The following is a 21,387-nucleotide window of genomic DNA, read 5'->3' as shown; positions in this document are numbered from 1 at the left end:
TCCCTATGTATGCCATGTTCCTGACACAAGTGCAGCCACTCTCACACGCACATGAACACACACACACACACACACACACACCACAAATAATATTTAAACAAAACTCTTTAAATATTAATATTTCCCTTAAATGGGGTATGCCATGCTTTCTATAGGTAAACTAATAACATAACTTTAACATAAACTAGGAATATTTTTGGCAAGAAGCTGGCCATGGTAGCCCGCCCATACCCAAAATCCTAGTACTAGGAATGATAAGGAAACTGGCAAATTCAATGCCAGACTTAGCTTCAGAGTGAAAACCTATCTCAAAACAGAAACAAAACACCAAAAATAAGGCTGGTGATGTAACTCAGTAGTATAAAGTTTGCTTAGCATGTACAAGCCTCTGAATTTGATCCCAACACTGCCAAATTAAAAATGTATTTGAAGAGAAAACGTTTCACATTCTAAGTTTATATTAAATTTTGAACTCATACTCAGCTTATTCAAAAGATGTATTTATAGATCAATGACTGTAAAAATAAGAACTGTATAATTTGGAGGAAAAATCTTTTCTCAATGACTATTAAAGTTTTATCTCCTGGGCCAGTGAGATGGCTCAGTGAGGATCATGCCAAGCATGATGACCTGAGTCAGATCCCAGATCCTACGTGGTTGAGAACTGACTCTTGCTTCTCTGACCTCCACATGAACTGCCCTCCCCAAATAAACGAAGAAATGTTCTGAAACTGTAAAGTCCTGTCTACTGAAACAGTAAGAGAAACTGCTAGCTGTGATGTCACAGATACATGCTGTGGAACTTTGGCCTCCGGGCTTGATATAACTGTTGGCATCTTAGAATCAGAGTATCTACCTACATGAGACTCACACAAGAATGGACCAAGTGAAGAGGGCAGGGATTAGACCTTCACCTCCCATTCCAGTAATTCACGCCCTCTCATGTCCCTACCACCTAGTCAGTCACATGTGATCCTGACCCAGCTGGTGTGGTCTTTGGACTTCCCACAGTATGTAGGAAAGGAAAGGCTATCTAAAGGCAGGACTCTTATCTATGAAGCTTTCAGGACTCCACTACTGGGATGACTTAAAAAAAAAAAAATTGTGTGTGTGTGTGTGTGTGTGTGTGTGTGTGTGTGTGTGTATGCCACACATGTGTAAGTGCCCACAAAGATCAGAAGGGTGTTGGATTCCCTGGAGCTTAAGTTACTGCAGCTCACAACCCGATGTGGGTACTAGAAACCAAACTCAGGTCCTCTGAAAGAGCAGCAAGTCTTAACCACTCTCTTCCAGCCCTGGGGAATGGGAAGTGGCTTTTAGTAACATAAATATTTTGGGGTCACCTATATCCTTGTAAGTAAGTTAATAAACTATTGACTCATCAAGCTGGACTTAGATGTTTCTTTGGTTTGTCGGTGGTGAGCAATAGGGTGAACAGACTTTTTGTTCACACCTACCTAGGAAAATTAACAAACACTTGGTATCCAAATAAGAGCTTGACAGAACTAATAACTAAGAAAGGAACAGCTGGAGTGTCCTTGGTAAGACACACAATTGAAATTAAGCCACCTGAGGAGAAATGTTCGAAAAGGCAATCTCAATAAGGCAGTTCTCCATGTGGCATGGAATGGTGTGCTATGGGTTATAAGACTTGCAACTACTAGCAAGCTATCTCCCTAGAGGGAAAGTCAGGGCAGAACTCCTAGGGACTGTCTTCCTGTCTTAGGCAGTGGCATGCCTTCTTGATGAATGTGATCCTCCAAAGGAGGATAAGCATACCCCTAAAATGGCTGATGCACTAGAGAACACACTGCATTGCCTGAAAGTAACATATTTGCAATGGGATTTAAAGGAAGCTGCAGCAGCAGGTAAGACTTGCAAGTGATGATGAACTCACTCTCTCTGCTCAGAGCATGTAAAGGAGGAACTACATTAGAAAATAAATACACAGCTAGTGTCTTCCATTTTAGTCTCTGCTTTGACAGCTGTTGTGGGATGTCTTTCTGTACGCTGTGAATATGTGTTGCTCTGATAGGTTGATAAATAAAATGCTGATTGGCCAGTAGCCAGGCAGGAAGTATAGGTGGGGTAAGCAGATAAGAATTCTGGGGAGAGGAAGAGCAGAGTCAGAAGTCGCCAGCCAGACATGGAGGAGGCAAGATGACAAGGCAGAACTGAGAAAAGGTACCAAGCCATGTGGCTAAACATAAATAAGAATTATGAGTTAATTTAAGTGTAAGAGCTAGTCAGTATTAAGCCTGAACTAATGGCCAAGCAGTTATAATTAATATAAGCTTCTTAGTGATTATTTTATAAGTGGGAAACGGGACTGCGGGGGCCTGGTGGGACTAAAGCAACTTTCCAAATACAGACAGCTAAAATGTATCAAGAAGATGATGAGATCAGTCATTGGCTCGGTATTTCTCATAGCTGGTGAAGGGGCTTAAGGAAAAGAGAATAAAAATAAGATCAATGCTAAATATCCTTCTTGGGATTAATGAAACAAAAAAGAGAGAGGAGGGGGACTTCAAGGTGGCAGAAAATGAGGTATGATAGAGAGGTAATATATGATCCTCATTCCACCTGGCTAGACTGCATTGCATTCACTACAGAGTTAAGAAAGAAGGAAATTCAGTAGACCTTGGTACTGGTGTAGGTCTGTTGTAGCATTGCTGAACCTGACTGTGGGTCAGTATCTTTAAGAAGCAGGAGAGGCTCAGGCAAATATGTGTGACTTAGACAGGCATGTAAACCAGGTTCAAAGTGTAAAAGCAATTAAGAGGGGAATAAGAAAATAACAACAGAGAGTATTATTGTAGATGAAAACAAATGTGTGAGATTTGTGTCTCGAGTTTCTAGGAGTTAAAAAAAAAAAAAAAAAAAAAAATGACCGGAGGATAGCCAAATGCTGAACTAGTGAGGTTTTGGAAGGCTTTAGGCCTGAACGATTGATTCATCAAAGGAGTGGAAGAAGTGTAGGTGAGTTCCATTGTGCCCACAGCTATGGAGTAAAGTGATCTACCAGGGTGAAAACTACTCTAATAGTTCCCCTAACAGTGGCCAAAGTTGCCTACAGAAGATGAGGACTATATAGGATGATTCAAGACTGAACAATGGATTGAAGACTTAGTAGTGCCCGGCTAATGTGTAGAATATTGAGGCTCTAATACAAGTTTGGACCAGGTTGCTTTGGTTCCTGGCAGTCCCTGGGAATCAGGTCAATGCCACCAACAGATAGATATGAAGATAGAGTGGTGCACATTAAAAGGATTGGGATAGGCAGTATATCTCCAGAATACACTGTGTACATTTCTCCTGAGATTAGAAAGTGTGCTCGGCCAAGGCTCTTTTTGCAGCCATGTGTGGCTAATGGAATGGAAATGTGGTGGCTGCAGAGCTGTCCCAGGGTGTCAGGACTGGAAAGCCCAACACAGACAGAAGAGGCCTGAAAGCACTGCACCTTGTCACTCCCAACTTCCCCTTGGCTCAAGGGGTCAGGAAATGTGACCCATTCCCCAGGATGAGGAGATGGAACAATTCATAGAGAATACATGATTGTAGATCAGAGACCTAAAGTGTTTCCTATCCATACAGCTGATTCCAACAATGCCCTTTTGAAGAACAACTGATACAAACATAAGATCTCTTTGTGTTGTATTGGATCTTACTAACTGTATTCCTATAGGTACTGTATCCTCTTTGGTGCTGAATCCCAAGACCAATTGGCACATGCCTAGAATAGACTATGGTGGCCCTTCAGAGATTACTGAGTACCTTCCAGATTTAGAAAAGCATCTGAAAATACAAACACAACTAAAGGCACAAGATTGGGGAAATACCCGCATAAGGGACAGAGGCCAGGCATTCTTATGAGTTTTGTGGTTGGATAAGGCATAAATGACAGTGCTGACTAAATGGTGAAGAAAAGCCCTACAACAACCTGTGCCTATGTAAGCAAAAACATCAGTTAAGGAATCTAAATATAAAAGTCACTCCAAGAGGCTACAAGACTCCTAATAATACCAATACCATGGGCAGGCTACCTCTCTATGAGGTAAAATGCAATCCATTGCCACTAATATTGGTTGAGTGCCATAACCGGATGTTAAGACCCTACAACTCAAAACAGCATGTTCTAGATCAGAATATGAAGAAATCAAGTTAGGAGTGAGCTCACTCCTTGCTGGCTAGCATTCTTAGTGCCAAAACCATTATGAAGGCTGGGGCTGGGAACTGTTGTCTACACACTATTCAGGTATAGTCACAACAGTGTTAACACCATATGCATGCCAATCAAGATGTACCCATTGGTATAAGTGCCATGACTTATAAACACTTGCTTTCTGATAGGACTTAAGGCTTAACTCCAGAAAAAGGGAGTAAACCTTAAATCTGATACTGTAAAACAAACATCTGTGGCTAAGGAAGTCATAGATCCCAATGGGAAAGCTTTGGCTAGATATGTACATGATATACCTCTAAAAATTCTTCCCATCAAAATTCTTTTCAACATTTATGTTTATGCCCATAAACTATTGCTGCTGTCAACCTTGCTTGGCTAGGGAAGCTTCTTTTTGCTTTGGACAGCAGCTACAGAAGAGACTCATAAGCAGTCCAAGTACTGAGAACATGTCACTGTTGCTATAACAAAGAGGCCCATTACTCAACCTCTAAATGTGAGAAAATAATCATACATCTATATGAGTCTCCCCCTACCTACCCACACACAAGGCTCAGGGAACATTATGGAAGAGAGAGCTAAAAGTGTATCAGAATACGGAAGAGGTGGAGTGTTGAATTCTGTGCTCTGGGTATCACACGACTGTTGTCATCCTGAAATCAGAGCATGAAACCCACACAACAGTGGAAACACTGATAGTCCCTCATGGAAAGAGGCTCCTGGGGTGCACATGACTACTCCACTCTCTTAAGAATTTACAATACTTAACAATGGCTGAGAGAAGAGACTGTTCTTTAATGATGTACCTGCCCATGCTCCTTATAAGCAACCCTAATTAAATTTGCTAGTTCACCAAGCTGGACTTCGATGGTATCATTTCTCTGGTCTGTCCCTACCCGCTTTTACTAGAGTGACTTGGGTTTCCCAGAAAAAGTCATATTTATTAACCTAATAATATAAAATTTGTTTAAAGGGCACATTAATATAGAAGTGAAATAAGCATAAGGCTAGAGCTGGTTATGGTGACTCATGCCTGTAATCTTAGCACTTGTGAGGTGGAGACAGGAGGCTATAGCAAGTTCAGTGCCAGCCTGAGCTACATGAGATCCTGCCACAACAAAAAAAGAAATAGAGAAAGCTGGAGCTGGAGAGATGGCTCAGTGGTTAAGAGCACATACTGCTCTCGCACAGGCTCTAAGTTCCATTTCCAGCACCTATGTCAAGTGGCTCACAACCACTGTACCTCCAACTCTAAGGAATTTTCCATCCTCTTCTGGCCTTCATGGGTACTGCACTCACATGCACCTACACCCCCCCAACCCCCACCCCACACACACCAGCAAATACACACATACATACAACGGGGTTGGGGGTAGAGGTAGAGACAGACAGACAGACATAATTGAAAATAAAACTGTAAAGAGAAAAAGTATAAAGCTAAATAAATGCATGTGAATCAATTCTCAATATATTAACATTCAATAAATTTCTCAAAGGAACTAGTATCTCCTCCTATGAAACCTTTCTAAGGGGGCCTGGGGAGTCAGCTCAGTTAGTAAAGCACTTGATAAAGGATAAGGATCTGAGTTCAGATCCCCAACACTCACATAAACAGCTGACCACGGTGGTATGCACCTGTAATCTTAACAGTGGGGGAGCACAAACAGAAGACTCCTGGGGGCTTACACTGCCATGACAACAATAAACAAAAACAATATACCCACAAAAGATCTTTTCCATTGCCCTTTCAATTAAAGACTTAAAAAATAAAAATTCAATAAATGGAGCTGATGAGGTGTCTGAGCAGGTAAAGGTACTTGCCACCAAGCCTAACAATTTGAGTTTTTTTTTTTTTTTTTTTTTTTTTTTTTTTTTTTTTTGTGATATATATTTTTTATTTTACAATACCATTCAATTCTACATATCAGCCATGGGTTCCCCTATTCTCCCCCCTCCCACACCCTCCCCTTACTCCCAGCCCACCCTCCATTCCCACCTCCTCCAGGACAGGTCCTCCCCCGAGGACTGTGATCAACTTGGTAGACTCAGTCCAGGGAGGTCCAGTCCCTTCCTCCCAGACTAAGCCAAGTGTCCCAGCATAAGTTCCTGGTTTCAAACAGCCAATTCATGCATTGAGCACAGGACTTGGTCCCACTGCCTAGATGCCTCCCAAACTGATCAAGCCAATCAACTGTCTTACCTATTCAGAGGGCCTGATCCAGCTGGGGCCCCTCAGCCTTTGGTTCATAGTTCATGTGTTTCCATTCATTTGGCTATTTTTTTTCAATAATTGAGTAAAACTGAAATTTATTATAAGCCACAGTCGTCTTAGGGACCTCCATGCTATATATATATATAGCCTTTATGGTTCTATGGGTTGTGGTCTGATTGTTCATTTTATATCTAGAATCCACCAATGAGTGAGTACATACCATAACTGTCTTTCTGGGTTTGGGTTACCTCACTCAGGATGATTTTTTCTAGTTCCATCCATTTGCCTGCAAATTTCATGCTTTCATTGTTTTTCTCTGCTGAGTAGTACTCCATTGTGTATATGTACCACATTTTTTTCATCCATTCTTCCGTTGATGGGCATCTAGGCTGTTTCCAGGTTCTGGCTATTACAAATAGTGCTGCTATGAACATAGATGAGCATGTATCTTTATGGTATGTATCAGCATTCTTTGGGTATATGCCCAAGAGTGGTATGGCTGGGTCTTGAGGTAGTTCGATTCCTAATTTTCTGAGAAACCGCCATACTGATTTCCACAGTGGTTGTACAAGTTTACATTCCCACCAACAGTGGAGGAGTGTTCCCTTTGCTCCACATCCTCTCCAACATTGGTTGTCATTGGTGTTTTTGATCTTAGCCATTCTAACAGGTGTAAGGTGGTATCTCAGAGTCGTTTTGATTTGCATTTCTCTGATGATTAAGGATGTTGAGCATTTCTTTAAATGTCTTTCAGCCATTTGTAGTTCTTGTTTTGTGAATTCTCTGTTTAGCTCTTTAGCCCATTTTTTAATTGGACTGTTCAGTGCTTTGATGTCTAGTTTCTTGAGTTCTTTATATATTGTGGAGATCAATCCTCTGTCAGATGTGGGATTGGTGAAGATCTTTTCCCAATCTGTTGGCTGTCTTTTTGTCTTATTGACTGTGTCTTTTGCCCTGCAAAAGCTTCTCAGTTTTGAGAGGTCCCATTTATTAATGGTTGTGCTCAGGGTCTGTGCTGTCGGTGTTTTATTTAGGAAATGGTCTCCAGTGCCAATGCGTTCAAGAGTGCTTCCTATTTTCTTTTCTATTAAGTTTAGTGTAACTGGATTTATGTTTAGGTCTTTGATCCACTTGGACTTGAGTTTTGTGCATGGTGACAGATATGGATCTATTTGTAATCTTTTACATATTGACATCCAGTTATGCCAGCACCATTTGTTGAAGATACTTTCTTTGTTCCATTGTATAGTTTTGGCTCCTTTGTCAAAAACCAGGTGTTCATATGTGCATGGATTAATGTCAGGGTCTTCAATTCGATTCCATTGGTCCGTATGTCTGTTTTTATACCAGTACCAAGCTGTTTTTATTACTATGGCTCTATAGTAGAGTTTGAGGTCCGGGATGGTGATGCCTCCAAGGGTTGCTTTATCATATAGGATTCTTTTAGCTATCCTGGGTCTTTTGTTTTTCCATATAAAGTTGAGTATTTTTCTTTCCAAGTCTGTGAAGAATTGTGTTGGGATTTTGATGGGGATTGCATTGAATCTGTAGATTGCTTTTGGTAAGATTGCCATTTTTACTATGTTAATCCTACCTACCCATGAGCATGGGAGATCCTTCCATTTTCTGATATCTTCTTCAATTTCTTTCTTTAGAGATTTAAAGTTCTTATCAAAAAGGTCTTTCACTTGTTTAGTTAGTGTTATCCCAAGGTATTTTATATTATTTGTGGCTATTGTAAAGGGTGATGTTTCTCTGACTTCTTTCTCAGCCCTTTTATCATTTGTGTATAGGAGGGCTACTGATTTTTTTGAGTTGATCTTGTATCCTGCCACTTTACTGAAGGAGTTTATCAGCTGTAGAAGTTCCCTGGTAGAGTTTTTGGGGTCACTTATGTATACTATCATATCATCTGCAAATAGTGAAAGTTTGACTTCTTCCTTGCCAATTTGTATCCCTTTGATCTCCTTTTCTTGTCTTATTGCTCTAGCTAGAACTTCTAGTACTATATTGAATAAATATGGAGAGAGTGGACAGCCTTGTCTTGTTCCTGAATTTAGTGGTATCGCTTTGAGTTTCTCTCCATTTAATTTGATGTTTGCTGTTGGCTTGCTATAAATTGCTTTTATTATGTTTAGAAATGTTCCTTGTATTCCTATTCTTTCTAAGACCTTTATCATGAAGGGGTGTTGGATTTTGTCAAAGGCTTTTTCAGCATCTAGGGAGATGATCATGTGGTTTTTTTCTTTCAGTTTGTTTATATGGTGTATTACATTGACTGATTTCCGTATGTTGAACCATCCTTGCATCCCTGGGATGAATCCTACTTGGTCGTGATGGATGATTGTTTTGATGTATTCTTGGATTCGGTTTGCCAATATTTTGTTGAGTATTTTTGCATCAATGTTCATGAGGGAGATTGGTCTGTAGTTCTCTTTCTTTGTTGCATCTTTGTGTGGTTTGGGTATCAGGGTAATTGTAGCCTCATAAAAAGAGTTTGGTAGTGTTCCTTCTGTTTCTATTGTGTGGAACACTTTGAAGAGGATTGGTATTAGTTCTACTTTGAAAGTCTGGTAGAATTCTGCACTGAAACCATCTGGTCCTGGGCTTTTTTTAGTTGGGAGACTTTTGATGACTGTTTCTATTTCTTTAGGGGTTATTGGTCTATTTAAATGGTTTATCTGGTCTTGATTTAATTTTGGTATTTGGTATTTATCCAGAAAATTGTCCATTTCTTCCTGGTTTTCCATTTTTGTGGAGTACAGGTTTTTGAAGTATGATCTGATGATTCTCTGGATTTCCTCATTGTCTGTTGTTATGTCTCCCTTTTCATTTCTGATTTTGTGAATTTGGGTGCTCTCTCTTTGCCTTTTGGTTAATTTGGCTAGTGGTTTGTCTATCTTGTTGATTTTTTCAAAGAACCAACTCTTTGTTTCATTGATTTTTTGTATTGTTCTCTTGTTTTCTATTTCGTTAATTTCAGCCCTCAATTTGATTATTTCCTGGCGTCTATTTCTCCTGGGTGAGTTTGTTTCTTTTTGTTCTAGAGCTTTCAGTTGTGCTGTTAATTCCTTGGTATGGGATTGCTCCATCTTCTTTATGTGTGCATTTAGAGCTATGAATTTTCCTCTTAGCACTGCTTTCATAGTGTCCCATAAGTTTGGGTATGTTGTACTTTCATTTTCATTGAATTCTAGGAACTCTTTAATTTCTGTCTTTATTTCTTCCTTGACCCATTGATGTTTCAGGTGGGCATTATTCAGTTTCCATGAGTTTGTGGGTTTTCTATAATTTTTGTTGTTATTGAGTTCTAATTTTAAGGCATGGTGGTCTGATAAGATACAGGAGGTTATTCCAATTTTTTTGTATCTGTTGAGATTTGTTTTGTGTCCAAGCATGTGGTCAATTTTTGAGAAGGTTCCATGGGGTGCTGAGAAGAAGGTATATTCTTTTGTGTTAGGATGGAATATTCTGTAGATATCTATTAGGTCCATTTGAGTCATAACATCTGTTAGGTTCTTTATTTCTTTGTTAAGTTTCAGTCTGGTAGATCTATCTTTTGGTGAGAGTGGTGTGTTAAAATCTCCCACTACTAATGTGTGGGGTTTGATGTGCGTTTTAAACTTTAGTAGTGTTTCTTTTATGAATGTGGGTGCTTTTGTATTTGGAGCATAAATGTTTAGAATCGAGACTTCATCTTGATGGATTTTTCCCGTGATGAATATGTAATGTCCATCCTGGTCTCTTTTGATTGATTTTAGTTTGAAGTCTATTTTATTAGATATTAGGATAGCTACACCAGCTTGTTTCTTAGGTCCATTTGCTTGGAAAACCTTTTCCCAGCCCTTTACTCGGAGGTAGTGTCTGTCTTTGGAGTTAAGGTGTGTTTCTTGTATGCAGCATATGGATGGGTCCTGTTTTCTTATCCATTCTGTTAGCCTGTGTCTTTTTATAGGTGAGTTGAGACCATTGATATTGATGGATATTAATGACCAGTGATTGTTAATTCCTGTTATTTTTTTGGTTGTGTTGTGTTGTCCTTCTGTGGTGTATGTTGGTGTAGGATTATCTATTGCTTGATTTTTCATGGATGTGTTTAGCTTCTTTGGGTTGAATTTTCCCTTCTAGTGCTTTCTGTAGGGCTGGGTTTGTGGACAGGTATTGATTAAATCTGGTTTTATCCTGGAATATTTTGTTTACTCCGCCTATGGTGATTGAGAGTTTTGCTGGGTATAATAGTCTGGGTTGGCATCCGTGGTCTCTTAGTGTCTGCATGAGGTTTGTCCATGATCTTCTAGCTTTCATAGTCTCTATTGAGTAGTCTGGTGTTATTCTGATGGGTTTGCCTTTATATGTTACTTGGTCCTTTTCCTTTGCAGCTCTTAATATTTTTTCTTTATTCTGTGTGTTTAGTGTTTTGATTATTATGTGGCGAGGGGACTTTTTTTTTTGGATCCAGCCTATTCGGTGTTCTGTAAGCTTCTTGTATCTTCATAGGTATTTCTTTCTTTAGGTTAGGAAAGTTTTCTTCTATGATTTTGTTGAATATATTTTCTGTGCCTTTGAGTTGGTATTCTTCTCCTTCTTCTATCCCTATTATTCTTAGGTTTGGTCTTTTCATGGTGTCCCAAATTTCCTGGACGTTTTGTGTTAGGACTTTTTTGTCTTTATTGTTTTCTTTGACTGACGAATCTATTTTCTCTATCATGTCTTCACCGTCAGAGATTCTCTGTTCCATTTCTTGCAATCGGTTGGTTATGCTTGTTTCTGTAGTTCCTGTTCGTTTTGTCAGGGTTTCTATTTCCAGCATTCCCTCAGCATGTGTTTTCTTTATTGTCTCAAATTCATTTTTCAGATCTTGGAATGTTTCTTTCATCTGTTTAATTGCTTTTTCTTGGCTTGATTTGATTTCTTCCCATTTTTTGTTCGTTTTTTCTTCCATTTCTTTAAGGGAGTTTTTTATTTCCTCTTTAATGGAGTTTTTCATTTCCTCTTTAAGGGAAGTTTTTATTTCCTCTTTAAGGGAGTTTTTTATTTCCTCTTTAAGGAAAGTTTTTATTTCCTCTTTAAGGTAGTTTTTCAATTCCTCTTTAAGGAAAGTTTTTATTTCCTCATTGAGGGAATGTTTTATTTCTTCTTTAAGGGCCTCTATCATCTTCTTAATGTCATTTTTAGGGTTGATTTCTTCTGTTTCTTCTGTCATGGTATGTTTAGGTCTTGCAGGTGTAGAATCACTAGGTTCTGATGTTGCCATATAGGTCTTTATGTTGTTGCCTGTATTTTTGCACTGGCGTCTACTCATCTCTTCCTCTGTGAGGTGCAGGTGGTGTCTGTGTCTGAGAGTGCCTCTCTTGTTCTAATTTTTAGTCTTGGTTTAGTAGTGGTTCTTGGTTAAATTGGTGCTATTGGGCTATTTCTTGAGGGGCAGCTGATTTCGATTGGTGAATTATATACTTATGATTCTGGTGATCTGGTTTGGTGTCTGGGTAGCGCCTTCTTCTGTGTTCCCAGGTCACGTTTTGTTCATTTGTCAACTCCTCAGCTGATCTTGATTCCTCAGACTTTAAGCTGTAGGCATCTGAATCCTCTCCCAGATGGGTTTCAGCTGAGCAGGGTAGTCTCACCAACACCTCCAAATTGTTGGGTTTCACAGGATCAGCAGCTGGGCTCTGGGTTGTTCTCAGACGGAGTGTTCAGATTCGTTCTGGTTCTGACCCACCGAGATAGCTTCTTCCCCAGATGTTGGGGTTAGGGGCGTCCCTGTTCCAAGCTGCGTCTGCTTGTCTCCGTCCCTGGGCCTGTTTACCTCTGCAGTCCGCCACCGGGCCTGTATGTCCCTGTCAGCTGCCGCTGGGCCTGTCTGCCTCTGGAGGCCGCCACCGGGCCTGAATGTCTCTGCAGGCTGCAGCCGGGACTGAATGTCCCTGTCAGCCGCTGCCGCCGGGACTGAATGTCCCTGTCGGCCGCTGCCGCCGGGACTGAATGTCCCTGTCGGCCGCTGCCGCCGGGCCCGTTTACCTCAGCGGGCCGCTGCTGGGCCTGTCTACCTCCACAGGCCGCCGCCACAGGCCTACCTGCGTCTGCTTGTCTCTGCCGCTGGGCCTGTCTACCCCTGTGGGCCGCCGCTGGGCCTAAATGTCTCTGCCGGCTGCCGCCGGGCCTGAATGTCCCTGTCGGCCGCTGCTGCCGGGTCCGTTTACCTCAGCAGGCCGCCGCTGGGCCCGTCTACCTCTGTGGGCTGCCGCTGGGCCTGAATGTCTCTGCCGGCTGCCGCCGGGTCTGAGTATCCCTGTCGGCTGCCACCGCTGGGCCCGTCTACCTCCACGGGCCCCCGCCGCAGGCCTACCTGCGTCTGCTTGTCTCTGCCGCCGGGCCTGTCTACCTCTGTGGGCCGCCGCTGGGCCTGAATGTCTCTGCCGGCTGCTGCCGGGCCTGAATATCCCTGTCGGCCGCTGCCGCCGGGCCCGTTTACCTCAGCGGGCTGCTGCTGGGCCCGTCTACCTCCACAGGCCGCCGCAGGCCTACCTGCGTCTGCTTGTCTCTATCGCCGGGCCTGTGTACCTCTGTGGGCCGCCGCTGGGTCTGAATGTCTCTGCCGGCTGCCGCCGGGCCTGAATGTCCCTGTCGGCTGCTGCCGCTGGGTCCGTTTACCTCAGCAGGCCGCCGCTGGGCCCGTCTACCTCTGTGGGCTGCCGCTGGGCCTGAATGTCTCTGCCGGCTGCCGCCGGGTCTGAGTATCCCTGTCGGCTGCCACTGCTGGGCCCGTCTACATCCACGGGCCCCCGCCGCAGGCCTACCTGCGTCTGCTTGTCTCTGCCGCCGGACCTGTCTACCTCTGTGGGCTGCCGCTGGGCCTGAATGTCTCTGCCGGCTGCTGCCGGGCCTGAATGTCTCTGTCGGCCGCTGCCGCCGGGCCCGTTTACCTCAGCGGGCTGCTGTTGGGCCCGTCTACCTCCACGGGCCCCCGCCGCAGGCCTACCTGCCACAATTTGAGTTTTATCCCTGCCCCCGTGATGCAGCGAAGGACTGATTCTACAAGGTGTCCTCTGACTTCCACCTATGTGCCCAAGTGCACACACAATAAATAAATGCATTTAAAAGTTTTAAAAACTGAGTACATTTCTAGAACTCAAGATACGTTTTTCAAATTGAAAACGCAAAAACAAAACTCCAAACTCTGAAGATTCAGTGGAAGAAAAGACAAATAAATTATAACAAAATGTAGCATTCAATTTGAATTGACAAGAACTTGAGTTTCAACACTTGTGAGGCAAATGCAGGAGAATCATTGGAAATTTGAGGCAAGCCAGGGGTACACAAAGAGACCTTATCTAAAAAAGGAAAAAAGGCACTTAACCTCACAATGTACCTTATTAACTGAACTTGTTGTCTTAGGGTTTCGACTGCTGTAAAGAGACACCATGGCCACAGTTGTTGTGGGATATTTGTACACAGTATGAAGGTGTATTGTTGTGAATGGTGTAATAAAAAGCTGAACGGCGGCCAATAGCGAGAAAGAGGTTAGGCAGGATTTCAGGGACAGAGAGGACGCTAGGAAGGTCAGAGTCACCAGCCACACAGAGGAAACAGGAGGTGCAATATGGAAGAGAGGTAATGCCATGTGATAGAATGTAGATTAATATAAATGGGTTAATTTAAGCTATAAGAGCTAGTTAGGAACAAGCCTAAGCTTTTGTCTAAGCTTTCATAATTAATAATAAGTCTCCCTGTCATTATTTGCGAGCTGGCAGCCCAAAGAAAAATCTATTACACACAGCAATTCTTTTGTTTTGTTTTGTTTTTCTGTGTAGCTTTGTGCCTTTCCTGGAACTCACTTGGTAGCCCAGGCTGGCCTCGAACTCACAGAGATCCGCCTGTCTCTGCCTCCTGAGTGCTAGGATTAAAGGCGAGCGCCACCACCGGCCGACAGCAATTCTTATAAAGGAAAATATTTAACTGGAGTGGCTTACAATTTCAGAGTTTTAGTTCATTATCATGGCAGGAAATGGCAGCATGCAGGCAGACCTGGTGCTGGAGAAGGAGCTTAGAGTTCTACATCTTGATCCACAGGCAACAGGAAGTAAACTGTGACATGGGTGTAGTTTGAGCATAGGAGACCTCAAAGCCTACCCCGACAATGACATACTTCCGCCAACAAGGCCACACCTCCTAATACTGCCACTCCCTTTGGGAGTCATTTTTTTCTAAACCATCCTCTAAGTGTTTTGCCTGCAAATATATTTGTGTACCATGTGTATGTCTGATACCCTCAGAGACTAGAGAAGGTATGGATTGGATTCCCTGGAACTGTAGTTATAGAAGGTTGTGAGCCACCCTGTGGATGCTGGGAAGTGAACCACAGTCCTCTGCAATAACAAAAAATACTCTTAGCTGCTGAGGCATCTCTCCATCCCCTCGTTATTTTATTTCTTGAGACAGACTCTTGCACTATAGCATGGTGGTTCTCAACTTTTCTAAGGCTACAACCCTTTAATATAGTTCCTTATATTGCTACTTCCTAACTGTAATTTTGCTACTGTTATGAATCATAATGTCAATATCTGTTACGCAGGATATCTGATATGTGACCCATAGGTCGTTCACAACCCATAGGTTGAGAACAGCTTCTATAGCACAAGCTGACCTGGATCTCACTATGTAGCCCAGGCTAGCCTTGAATTCACGGCAATACTCCTTCCACTGTCTTCCAAGTGCTACGATGACAAGCATATGCCACCATATCCATATTTTTTTAAACAAAAATTGTACACATTTACAGGGTACACTGTGGTATTCTGATACAAATATACACAATATAATGCTAAAGTCAGGTTAAACACTTCTATCTTCTCAAACATTATTTCATTTTTAAAAGATGTATTTTCCCCCTCACCTCTTGCTAACTCCTGCAGGTGGGAAAGTTGGTCCGTCCGGGGTCACGAGTGATCCTGTCCCTCAATGGCTGCAACACTCAGAAAACTGGGCCTCGCACCTAGCCTGGGCACAACAATAGAACTGACCCTGTTGATGGGGGCCTAGGCCATCGGGCCCCACCCCCATCTGCCATATGGTGGAGTGGATGAGGGAGAAATGCCTTCCCTCATCTCCTGCCCCTCAATGCCTGTGACAGTGGGAGAGCTGGCCCTGAGGTCTGAGAGTGGGAGAGCTGGCCCTGCCCCTCACTGGCTGCAGCACTCAGGAAATGGAGCCCTGCACCTTGCTTTTCTACAATTACATACTAAATCTAATATTTTCTTATAAGTAGATACCCACTTGCAACCAAAAGTCACTCACTGCCCCCTGATATTGCTATCAGTCTCAAATCTCTATCTTCAATACCATCCCAATCCACACCTACGGTTAACAGCTCCTCCTATCAAACACTTCCAACAGATTACAAACCAACTACCTACCTGCACATCCTCCATCAGCTCCAAAACATTCCTCTTCTGTGTCAGTAAAATCTAAAATACCTCTTAATGCACCAACTCCTATCAAATCATTTCGAGACAGGGTTTCTCTGTGTAGCTTTGCGCCTTTCCTGGAACTCACAGAGATCCGCCTGGCTCTGCCTCCCGAGTGCTGGGATTAAAGGCGTGCGCCACCACCACCCGGCTCAAATCATTTCTAAATAAAGGTGTTCCTTTCCCACTCTTCTGGCTAACTCAATAAAAATAGTCCGAAAATAGTATCTTTCTTCTTTTTAAAAGTATACATCAAAACCACTACCCTACCTTGTGCATCACTTTTTACTACCCTACCCTTGATTATAGTGACTCCTAGTTTTGTTCACCAGCCCCTGCTGTGGTAGTTTGAATGCAACTGACCTCCAGAATCTCAGAGAGTGGCACTATTAGGAGGTGTGGCTTTGTTGGAGTGGGTATATTTCGTTGGAGGAAGTGTGTCATTGTGGGGATGGGTTTTGAGGTTTTATATGCTTAGGATACCACCCAGTGTCTCAGTCAACTTCCTGTTACCTGCAAGATGGAGGACTCTCAGCTCCAGTACCTCATCTGCCTGCACACCACGACGTTCCCCCACCATGATGATAATGAACCTCTGAAACTGTAAGCTGCCACCTCAAATATTTTCCTTTATAAGACTTGCCATGGTCATGGTGTCTCTTCACAGAAATAAAAACCCTAAGACACCTGCTTTTATGAACTGTGTGTGTATATGGTTTCTCTAAGTGGCTTAGTCTCAATTCCAATGTCTATTTTATCTTCCTTGTTCCAATGCCTTTTTCACTCTGAACTGGCAATTTGTTCAAGATCAGGAACTTAAATTTCCTCTCTGATCCTAACTCCTGCATTCTACTATATTCTTGACCTTTCATTTCTAGTCCCTTGATTGTTTTTTTCTTTTATCTTCTAATCTTTTGCATTCTTACCCCCAAACCAAGTAATCATTACAAAAATGTCTTCCTAGCATCCTTACTATCCTTCCTATTTGCTCCTTTTGTTAACTCTAGAAAAACAACTACCTGCTTTCTTTGATTCTATTCACACCCTGACAAAGTGGTACTGACTTTGGTTTGACTTTTGACAAGACTTTGTTAAGGCATGTGTACTATATGATCTACATACACTATCATGGGGTAATGCATCTTGTCTATTTTATTCAATGCCTTATCCCCAAACCTTTGTCATTACACATTAGAAGTGAACTCAAGGGTACATTAGAAGCACTCAAGTTTATAAACAAATGTATTGTTCTGCAGTGCCTGTTACCTTCACACAAAATTCCCTACTGTGACTATCCCTTTCTGATTCTTCCACCACAGTTGTTTGCTCTTTTACAACACAACAAATCTCACTGAGAAAAACCCAAGTCTTCCCAAGTGAATTAAGTCATTTACCCTATATTTTCATTCCTCATCCATCTTCCCTAATTTTTCCTTTTAGTAAAATTATTTTATAGTAACTGTAATTCTTTTTATCTCACAAAATGTCAACCACAACGCAATCATTCAGCATTAGACACTCACATTTGACTTCTCCTAACTTCCATTTTTCCTATTCTGTTATCATCTTCCAGCATAAAAACAAAAACACTGAGAACTGCAACTGAGATGTAAATCAACCAACTCTCTGTAGTTCTGCATCTCAGTTTCATTTCTGTTCCTCATAAGTGAATTTATTTGTTTGCTTTCACAGAAAGCAAGGAAAAATTAAACAATTATTAAAATAGGATATTTTAGCAGGTCACAGTGATACACATCTGTAATCCTAGTTCTTGGGAGGCAGAAACAAGTAAATCAAGAGTTCAAGGTCATCCTCAATTACACCAGCCAAGGGTACATGAGATGCTGTTTCAAACACAGAAGAGAGACAGGGGTTGGAGAGATGGTTCAGAGGTTAAGGGTACTCGTTGCTCTTTAGACGGCCCATGTTTGGGTCTCAGCACCCACATTGTGATCACCGACCATCTGTAATGCCAGTCCCAGGGAATCTGACACCATCTCAGACTTCTGCTGGCACCAGGCACACGGATAGTTCACAGACACACATGCAGACAAAACACTCACACATAAAATAGTAAAATAAACGAATCTTTAAAAAAAGTTTCTTGAGTTCTTTTTATATGATATATATATATATATATTTTCCCCTGAGATAGGGTCTGTCTGTGTAGGACAGAATGGCCTTGAACTCCTGATCCTCCTGTCTCAATTACCCAATTCCTGGACTATGGGCATACCATTTGCCTGGCTTTTCTTAAAGCTGCATGGGAGAAATAAATTCAGATTTTTTCTGCAGCTATATACATACACACACACACATTTTTTAAAAGATGAATTACTTCTAAAATACTTTAAACAATTTCTTCTAGTTTTCATCCTTTAGCCATTATAATTTTTTTTTTTATGCAGCATTTCACATATCCCAGGCAGACCTCAAACTTGGCTATGTATCCAAGGATGACCTTGAACCTTCAGCCTCTACTTCCCCAACGCCGGGATTACATGCATTCAACCCCATTCCTGTTTACCTGGTGTTGGAGAGCAAACCTAAGGCAGTAACAGTGTATGCTAGGCAAATGCTTTATCTATTAGGTTAATCCCAGCCCTAGCTACTTATCCTCCACACAGACCTGTTCAATTGCTTTTAACTTTAACTGAACTTACATTTCCCCCAACACTAACTTCTTATGTGGCAAGGCACTATGTCCCGAACTAATGTTCAAAATAATTTTATATAACTAAATTAATGCCTGTCAGTTGTAGGTATAACAAATTTTAAAAAGCAGAAAAGATCATGAAAGCAAGATAAAGCCAATCAAGAAATTCTAAAGGCCATAACTTGAGAACGATAAATTCAAACTTGAATGAGCTTTAAAAAAATTCTGCAAGACGAAGGAATTTCAGACAGTACTGTATAATTTTTTTTAGTTTAGCTATTAGAAATGGAACCGCTATTTTCTAACAAAGAATGAAGATACACCACAACGGCATGTCAAAAGGCAGAGGGGTAGCAAAGAGACTCTTCAATCCTGCACCAGTTTCTATACGGCAGGCCCCAGCATGAAATGTTCCCAACTTTAATACAAATGAAACTAACATACTACCATGTCAACTGTTTAGAGACAAAATTTTCAGAAATACCTTTCTCTTCCACAGTTCAAAGCAGTTGTCTGCTTATTAGAAAAAAAAAAGTCCCCAGTAAATTCTTACACTCTTAAGTACAGAAAACACTAAATTTTTGACCTAATGTTTCAGATAACCAACAAATGTAATTTATAAACAATTTTAGACTCAAATTTACCTTAACATAGACGTTTAGGTACCCCAAATCTCTTTAAGATCCTTCCAAACAAGGTATAACATCCACTTTGGAATATAATAAAAACAGCCCCCATTAACCATTTAAAGACCCATGAAGAAGTTTACTGTCCTGATTAAGTCATTAACTCCCTGTTACTCAAACTATTCAAGAAACTGTTACTCTATCATGTTTTTAAAAAGTCTCATTCATGAGAAAATATTCTCATTACATTCCCGAGGTGTACCTTCAACTTCCAAATTCAGAATTAAGGTCGGCCGCCAGTGGCCCTGACCGGGAAGGTGATGGGGAAAGGCAGAAGCAGGTGCACCCGAAGCTCTAGTAACCAGAGAACACAGAAGGCGGCGTCTGGAAAGCGGTTATGGGGCGGAGGAGGGGGGTGGTGGTGGCAGGGGCACCCAGAAAGCCCGCTTCGTCTAGCGCCAAAACACACGATCCGTTACCATAGTTCGTACAACACATATCCCAACAGCCGTGGGGGGGAGGGGGTTGCTTTGTTTTGATGGGCTTTTTTTTTTTTTTTTTTTTTTAGAGAAGGGGGGGAACCACAAGGTGAGCTGCGCAGGATGAAAAGTTGGTTCCAGCAGGCGGCCCCATAGGGGCCTAACACCTAGTCCCTGACACCAGTTTCTGCCGAGCACGGCAACGCTGTCTGAATCCCACCGGACACCTCTTGGCTCCCACCCCCCACCCCCACCCCCACCCTCGCCCCCCGATTTCAGATCCGACGAAACTGGATCGGCAGGAAGGGATAGGCGAAAGGGGCCGCGCGGGAGGGGCGCGGAGAGAAGGGTCCTTCAATTAACCTGCCCTGGGCGAGAAGCTGGCGTCAGGAACGCCTCCCCCCGGCCGGGGCCTGGCTGCTCCGGGGACACCAGCGACACACAGCACACACTGCCGCGGATCCCCGGGCGGCCGCAGACGCTGTGCACCCAGGCTTCGGGGCCGCGGGAGGTGGAAGGGGTGGGGTGGGGGGCTCACCGAATGGAATTTGGCGGGTGGGGCGGGATGGGAGGGAGGGCGGGCGGTCACTAGGCCTCAGGCCGCCAAGGCCCTGCTGCTTTCGGAACTCAATCAACCCCCAACGACAGCCAGCCAGTCGGCTCTTTGCCCCCCTCCACCCTGCAAAGGGCACGGGCTCCAGCAGCAACCAGGGCACCGCGCCAGGGGGGGGTTGGGGGGGTGGGGGGAGTCCTCGGGTGGACGAGAGCGCAGGCGACAAGAGGATGCAGGCGCCAGCGCGTCCCCAGATGCTCACCAGAGACGGTGTCAGCCAAGCTGGGGGGGTGGGGGTGGGCGGCGAGCATTGCGCAGCCAAGGGGACCCCCGGGACCCCAAAGGGACAGGCGTGGCCCGGTCCGGCACGACCCCCGGCGCCGCCGCACCACCCTGCTCTCCCGCCCGCCGCGGCCCAGGGCCGCAGACGCGCCAGGCATGTATTTACCTGCAAACGAAAGCCGCCCCTCCTGCCAAGGGCGGAGTGGCCGCCGCCACCCCCCGTAACGCAAGGAGCCGCCGCCGCCACCCAGCAGCGGTTCTTCCTCGAAGACCGCGGCAGGGAGGGCCCACGAATGCCCGGACTGCCCGGACTGCCGACTGCGAGCCCAGTGGCCGCCCTCCTCTACATCAGCTTCTCCCGGGCGCCAACCGCCGCAGCCACCGCCATCTTAGGACCTCATTGTGGTGGGAGAAGAGGGGCGGGGGAACCGCAGAGGGAGCGGAGGGGGGAGGGTGGGGGGTGGGGAGGTGGTGGGGAGGGAGAGGACAACGCTCGGCGGGACGTGCGCCGTCTCCTCGGCAACGGCCGCGCAGCCCGGGGGTGGGGGGGAGCGAGAACTCGCCCGGCCCGGGCTGGCTGGAGCCGCAGTGCGAACCCAAAGGCGCGCAGGACGGGCGTCGTCACGTGAGGCTCCGGCCCGGAACGAACCGCCTGAAACTACACATCCCAGAATGCCACACTCCTCCGGGTAGCCAAAGGGATGTATCGAACTACAAATCCCAGTATGCTGTGCGCCCTTCTCAGCGGGTCCGCTGGATGGAGGCTGGAAGGCCTGGGCCGGAGTATTTTGAGTGCTTTAAATTCTCTGGACCAGCTGGAGGCCGTCAGCTCCAGATGGAGATGGAAGAGCTAGTAAAGCCTTGGATCTCTCCTGTAGTAGTCCATTCCTACCCACGATCCTGCCACGCAACTCTCGGGCCCTTAACAGTCGAAC

General features: G+C 43.9%; 1 protein-coding gene across 16 annotated transcripts in view; it reads right to left on the bottom strand.

The window, feature by feature from the left end:
* Pcm1 (pericentriolar material 1) overlaps nucleotides 1-20,890 on the bottom strand; it is a 106,259-nt gene extending 85,369 nt beyond the window's left edge. For 8 of the 16 annotated variants that reach the window (XM_028872336.2, XM_028872337.2, XM_028872342.2 and 5 more), the window contains exon 1: nucleotides 20,619-20,888. The gene's annotated coding sequence lies outside the window, so the exon portion shown is untranslated. Of the gene's footprint in view, nucleotides 1-20,618 lie in introns of all 16 variants that reach the window. The other 8 variants (XM_028872327.2, XM_028872329.2, XM_028872334.2 and 5 more) reach the window with 2 other exon arrangements.
* Between the last annotated feature and the right edge of the window lie 497 nt (nucleotides 20,891-21,387).

This window comes from Peromyscus leucopus, chromosome 17, assembly GCF_004664715.2.
Source record: "Peromyscus leucopus breed LL Stock chromosome 17, UCI_PerLeu_2.1, whole genome shotgun sequence".
Lineage (NCBI taxonomy): Eukaryota > Metazoa > Chordata > Mammalia > Rodentia > Cricetidae > Peromyscus > Peromyscus leucopus.
The sequence above is the reverse complement of the archived record's forward strand: the minus strand, read 5'-3'. Positions and strand labels throughout refer to the sequence as shown.